We start from the raw sequence: 7,658 nt of genomic DNA, 5'->3' as shown, positions 1-7,658 counted from the left end.
CCAGTTGTAAATCATAATTATTGGAGAATTAGTATACATATATTTTTTTTTCTTGAGTTGAATTATTAGTAGTTTATACTCTCTTTGATTATCTCTCAACTAAATATATTCAATTTTTTATCTTATTTTTATCTTATTTTTTAAATTTAACATCTGAAATCTAACCCTCATTCTATTTTTCGCTTATCTAAAATTTTTCACAAAAAGCCATTTTATACTTTGTCATCATAATACAACTCTGTTAACAATAACAACAACAATGCTTTCATAAAAATTTTTAATGCTTACTCCCTGGTTTTATTTTGAACATTATTACATTATTAATTTATTATTAGAACTGTGTGCTTAATAATATGTATATACTACTCCATAACTTCTAACTCTGTAAAAGTTTTAATCTCTTTAAATCCATTAGATATCAATACCCCACAGTATACTATGGTTTAATTGTATTGTTTGTAGACTATAATTTGATAGTTTTAAAATTAAAGGTTGTTCTACATTAATATAATTCTTAATTTATTTTTTATTTTTTTATATCAGCTTAACTCAAACCAATTTTCAAATATTTGTCATTTTTAATATTATTATTTTACCACAGATTTACAATTTGAAAATCCGCTCTGCGGTGAAACTGAGTAATTGTTTATTCTCAAAAATAATAAATTATTAATTACTCAAATAAAGTCTATATAGTATAGAATTAAGTCAGATTTGAATTTAAAAACGTTTATTTAAGGTTTAATTTTGAATATACAATAAAATATTAGTCTTTAAAACTCAGTTAAAGTTAAAAGGTATGGATTATAAGCTTAAAAATTCAATACGTATATTATTCATAAACTACATTCTTTTTAGATTTTTTTTCAACTTTACTTCAATTAAAACTTGACATTAAAACATTTCTATACTTTCCAAATCTAAGTAAAAACTTTAAAAAAAAAGTTATATATAATTTGTTTATTGTCCTGGACAAAACGTTAAAGGTATCCGAACAACTCGATGACCAAAATGTACTTCGTGCACAACTACCTAGGACAGAATATTTTGATTTTTTTTGTCTTTTAATAAACTACAATATAAAAATTATAATGATAAAAGACAATCTTTTAAATATACATTTATATGATAAAGCTAAAAGTTATTTATTAGTAAATATTTAAATTATAATCTTAACAAGTTATAAATATTCAATTTCTTACGATAGTAAGAAATAACAAACTTATATCTCAACTAATGAGTATCAACTTAATAATTTATAAAATAATCAAGAACGGATATAATACGAGTAAGAAACTGCAAACACTGTTTTGAATCAACTAAACTACAATTTGGTTGACATTATTACGTCATGAGCTTTCTAAATCGGAAGTTAGATTTTCCGTTAAATTTTTATTTAGCATCCAAAACCTTCACTAAAACTCTTTGTAACGTTTTTATTTCAATTGCGTTTGAAAACGATAGTATATTATTCTAAAAAAAGGTCATATTTTTTTAATAATTGTAAGCTTAATAAATAGATAAAGTAAATAATTTAAATAAAAGTGTGAGAAGTACATTAACTTGAGCATCTCGAGTGCTAAGTGGTTTGTAAAAATATTTCATGATCTTGAACTTAACTTTGCTGCTTAAAACTTAAAGTCGATGGGTGTAGTTTAATTTAGACTAAGTGACATGAAAATTATTTTTTTATTTTTATGTAAGACTTAAAAATTTACAATTAATAAAAAGTAATTTAACCTCCGATAAAAATTTATACTAAACAGTATTATGCATAACTCAATGTAATTTTTGTATTTACTTTAAGTTTTATAATTTTATAATATTTTTGCCTTTAGTATCTTTAGATAGTTTGTATCTTAAACCGTTATACATTATTGTAAGTTTTTTTAAACAAGTTTTCAAAGTGTAATCGCTAAATTACTTCTACTAAAACATTTAAAATGTTTCTTTCCAATTTTCATCTTTAAGTCAAACTTCAGTATTCTTCTTAATTATGAAATCAAACTATTGTCAATGTAGATAATTTTCCCATAAAAGTTTAGTTTTGACTAAGTTTAACTTTTCAACTAAGCTAAAACACTAGTTTTTAGCTCAACCTGTAAAATTAATCAACTTAATTTGTTGTTTAAAAAACTGTTTTTAAATACAAATACTTTTGATGAAATAAAAAATTGAGTTAATAAATTATTGATGACAGAACATTTCATTCAAGGTTGAGACAATAAACATCAAGTTTAAAATAGTATGGTTTCCTTTGCGAACTAATATAAACAAAATCTAATTAAGCTTGTTTAAACACTGAGAAAAATAAAAGTTATAATTCATTGCATAATGTTAGTATTCGTTACTTTAAGTCTATATGAAATACGTTTAACGATCAAAGCATCATATCGATAAATATTTAAGTAAACAAACTTTAAATAAAACAAAAATTATTTGTTGGAAAGTGTTCATACTTTACTACCTCTATTAACTTTTGTACACTTAAGTCAAATAAAAATGACTTACGAAATATAATATTTTATTATAATTTGATAAATATATCTAAACAAAAGTTTGTTAATTATTGACAAAAGTACATGTGATGTGATGCAAGTTATTAACAGTCGATTCATCTGAAAACTATTCCTTATATACTTCAAGTAACACAAATTAAAACTAAATTTATGAAACCTAAACTTATCAAGGTTTTTTGCGTCAAATACAGATATGAAACTTCAAGCTTACAATTATTTAAAGAACTCCGTTCAAATTTAAAAAATTTCTTTTTATAACTTATAAAGCTATTTCAAGTTTACAAAACAAAACTAAATACTTTTACTAAATACAGTTTTTGTTTTTAATTATTTTTTTAAATTGTTAAGATTTTCTTAGAATTTACTAGTTAATTTGTTTCGCGTCTATTATATTTTAAATTTGGTATCGAGTTTAACTTGTAATTTTTCAAATTCAAAAATAAAATGAATTAACCAAAGCTCGTACGGTTGTAGTGGATAAATTTTAAAAGCTTTTAATATGTTCAAATGATATGGATTAACCAAATATTGATTGAATATGCATTTTAGAACTCTTAGCTATTAACTTAAGTTAAAGATTATTTTATTGATTAAGACTAGTGGTTTACTTATTTACTTATGTCTTAAATGCTGAAAAATTTTCAAATTTTTAAATTTTAGATAAAAAGGACATTTATTTCAATTTTGTTATCTCTTACCAATCGATTAAAAGCCGATTTGCACAGATTGATAAAGTGATATGGTGCAGATCCTTTCCTAGATAATCAACATCAGATAATGTTATTGATTCAACAAATCTCTATTTGATTGACAATATTACACCGTAATAAATCGGAAGTTAGTTATCTGTTAAACACTGTTATGATTCCCATTAAATGATAAGCACTGTTTGTAAAATGTAATGTAAAAACTATTATATCAAAAATATCATCTTTAACAAAGTTTTAAGTAAAAACGTAAAGTAATTTTCACAAACACACGTAAATTTTTTGTTTTAATTTCAACTACTAATTGTGTTTGTCGGTTAATCGGTATTGTTAAGATTTTGTTGCTATATTTTAAGCATAACTTCAGTTTGTCTGTTGAAGTATAAACTTACAAGTTATATATCACTATCCAGTGGTTAAAATTTCCTAATACTTAAACAAACTTACAATAGTAAAAACGCCTACTAAAGTTTTTAATATTTTAATAAGTTAAATCTAGTGGTAGACGTAAAACTTTATAATTTTTTTTATCAATGAATTTTATCAAAATTAATTTTTTTTTAATGGAAACAACTTACACATAATTTAAAATAAAACTAAGTATTAGAACTTATCATCTGTTAAAACACAGTTTTTTTAGTTTTTTATTTATTCGGGCAAACCTAATGGAATTGTATATTTTCATTCATAATACCTAGTTTCATTACAAAATAAAAAAGGAACATTTTCTTTTAGCTGTATTAAATAAGTGCTAATTTTATAATCATGAAAACAATTTTTATATTAATTAACTCAAACTATGTCTACAAAACTTGTGAAAATAAAATAAGTTTCAAATACCTTATTAAACAGGTGCAAACCATTTTAGTATACTGAGCTTTAATCCCGCATTTTAAATTTTATCAGTCTCTAGCAAAATATATAGTAAAAACAGTAATAACTTTTAGTTTCACAAGCTAAAATCTATAACTAATGTATAAAACATACGATTATACCGTTTTTACACATATGTCTTTTTTTTACATGTAAAACTTCTCTTTTTAACACAGGTTTATTTAACCAGCCAAGAATTAATAAATGAAATAATATACAAATTAACGTAGAAATAAGTGACGGGTGGTGAAGAACAATTCAGGAACACAGTAGCAGTCGTTTCTGCTAAACAAAAAAGAAAAAAAGTAATGTGTAGCATTTTTATCCTATAAGCTTTTTATTTCCCTCAGAAAACATTTAAGTTTCAAATTTAAATAAAATTTCATCTCGAACAAAGAGATTTTAGCTTAATATTATCAAAAAAAAAGACAATTTAGCTAGGATGTATAAATGTTGCATACGTTTAATTCAATTAAAGGATAACAACCAAAGTTCACAACTTGCATTCAATAAGAAAATATACAAAATTATTGATTCAAGAGTTTCTTTATTTTAATTAGATATCTATAATAATTGATGATCTCATTAATTATTTTAGATTAAAAAATACTTTTTTAATTTAAGTTCGTGAAACAATTAACTTGTATAAATTAAGTTAACTAGCAGATACACTTGTTTTTTACAGTATACTAATAACAAAAGTTAATGAAAACATGAAACATATTTTAATATTTAGCTTGGTTATAAAGTAAAATATGAGTGGTAAAATGCTTAGAAAACTACTATAGCAAAAAATATCACCTAACCTTAAACAGTAGAAATAAAATTAATGAAATTTAGAAAGGAAAAAAGAAAAATAATAATTAAAAAGTTCAATCTACTCGTTAATATGTATTTTTGCAACCAAATAAAGATAACTGTTGTTTTTTATTTTGTAATATGACATAGTTCTATTGTCTTCTAATTCGGTTCCTTCAAAAAACAATGTTTGTTCATTTTTCGGTATACCTGCATATATAGAGAAATATAAGGATAATAGTTTTAAATAATTAATACTTATCTTTATAAAACCATTTTTTAAGCCAGTGAACATTTTGTCATTTAAATAATATTAGTTTTTAAATGTTTTTTCAATAGTGTTAAAACTCTTGACAAATACATGATTATAGTTTGTTCAAAATTTGTATATCTACATAAAGAGATTAATTTCATATGTTTTTAAAATAATTAAATAATAAAGAAAATGATTTAATTTACTAGTATGCATATTTTAGTATGTATTTTTTTATCTTTAAAAACTTGTTTTAATATCAAATAACTACTGATAATGTGAACTGTATGAATAAATTACGTTTTGTATCAGTCGTATTTTAGAGTTGACATTAAATCCTGTTTTTAAAAAAATTGTACAAATTAAAACCTTCAATCTCATACAAAGTTTCTTTAACATTTTCAATCCTATCAGAGTAATATAAATCCAACTTTGTGATTTCATCTTTTAACAATTGTTTTATAAAAACTTTCATACTGCTAATAACTATCACTAAAGTCAAACATATCTAACGTAATATTTATGGAACTAATTTTATTTTTATTAACTGAATTTAAACGAACTTTTACATATATATATAGCATTTATTATAACACATTAGTATAAAATTAATAGTTCAAACATGTTATAAAAAAAAGAAAGTTTTACATGTATTAGTTCTTAAACGTTTTAAATTTGCTTTTATAAAGTTTATTCTTTAGCTTGTAATTAAAAGTAATAAATAAAATACAATCTAACTAAATTTAGAATCTATTTAGATATATGTGGACTACCATAACTGTAATCAATTATAAATATACAGAGGTATAACAAAAATGTTTTCAAAAAAGTTAAATTTTCTTCTAAATGTTATGTATTTCACTTTAATTACTAAGACAAAAACTATTAATATACAAAAAAATACACAAAACGTACTAGAAAAACAAACTTAACTGTGTTGTTTCAAACTACGTTTTAAATAAACAATTTATTGAAGTAACAACAAACGTATAACATAATGACGTACAACTATCAAGTGAAATTTTAGTTTTTTGTTGAAATTTTGTTTTGTTTTTTAAACTATAGTTGTGATTAATGCTTTTGTTAAAATTTACCAAGAAATTTGTTATTAAATTCTAATAAACTTTTTTCTAACTTTTTATGTTGTTTATCTTAATATTACTTTGTTTTTCTGATGTACTGTTGTTGATTTTCGTATTTGTATATATATGTTTTTTACAAAGTACGAAGTTCAACCTTAACTACCAAAATAACTACTTTTTAAATAAATAGTTTCTAGGTAATAATTTTTTTCTCGTACATGTTTTTAAAATAAATAAAAAACAGTTTCGAAACATAAATAAATATTAAAACTATTAGTTTTTTCAAATTATTTGAAAAAAAAAAATTAATTTGTAAAACCTTACTTGTAAGTATATTATTATGAGTTTTGTTTTTATAATTAATCTAATATAACAAGTTCAACATTTAAAAGTTCTTTTAAATAAAAAACAGAAATCTTTTATAAAACTTACTGTCGACTAAATTTATGTTAAGTATATATTAGTATAATAACAAGTATAAGTCAAACTTAACTCAACACTAATGTGTTTTTTGATAGTGACAAAAATAAAAATAAATTAAAATTGAAAATTCCCTTTTCAATTTATTTATCACGTTAAAAATTTTATCTAAAACCTTTTCTAATATTAACTAATAACAGCTAGCAAATAAAAACTTAAAAATACAATTTCATATAACAGTATAAAAAATTGTTTTTCAAGTTTTATCAACAAACTTTATTTACTAACTGGCCTGCTATTAATCATCAGTAAACAAGATCATTTTGTTTTAACTATTTCTAAAATAATTTAAAAGTATACGACTTTATAAAATTACAATAACGTTTTATGATTTATACATCACATGTCAAATAGTTTTAACTTAAACACTTTGTTTAAACTTTCTTTTTGTTTTAGATACTAAGTTAAAACTTGATCAAGTTATAACATTTATAAATCAAACATAATAGCTTGTTTTAGCAACATCAATTTTTAATTGCTCATACTGTTTTATTGTTTAATTGAGCAATCAAATTTTTGAAGTTGTTAAAATTTTAAATATTAGAAAAAATTTTAGTTTTTAGTTGCATTAGTATAACTAAAACCTTCTAATTCAGTTAAATACAGTAAACTTCTTAATCAAAGTATTAATATTTATGCATCATAAAAGTAATATAAAGATAATTAGACAGCTAGAATTTGTATTCAATAGGCTAGTGGTTTTCGTTTTTAATTATTTTTTTGTTTCATAAACTACTGCTACCTGTGTTTTTTATTTATTAAATAACCAAACCGAAAGTTTTATTTGTACCTATGAAAGATAACATCTGTAACAGTTTTAATATTTTATAAATAACTCTCTAAAGTACAAACTCATGTTATTGACAACTTTAAAGGATTTGAATAAAACATTTTTTTATAAACTGAAAATATTCATACAACTTTTAAAAAACCCCGTTCAAATCAA

The sequence above is a fragment of the Thalia democratica genome, chromosome 5 (genome assembly GCF_965202585.1).
Source record: "Thalia democratica chromosome 5, ktThaDemo2.hap1.1, whole genome shotgun sequence".
Classification (NCBI taxonomy): Eukaryota; Metazoa; Chordata; class Thaliacea; order Salpida; family Salpidae; genus Thalia; species Thalia democratica.
Note: the sequence above shows the minus strand (reverse complement) of the source record.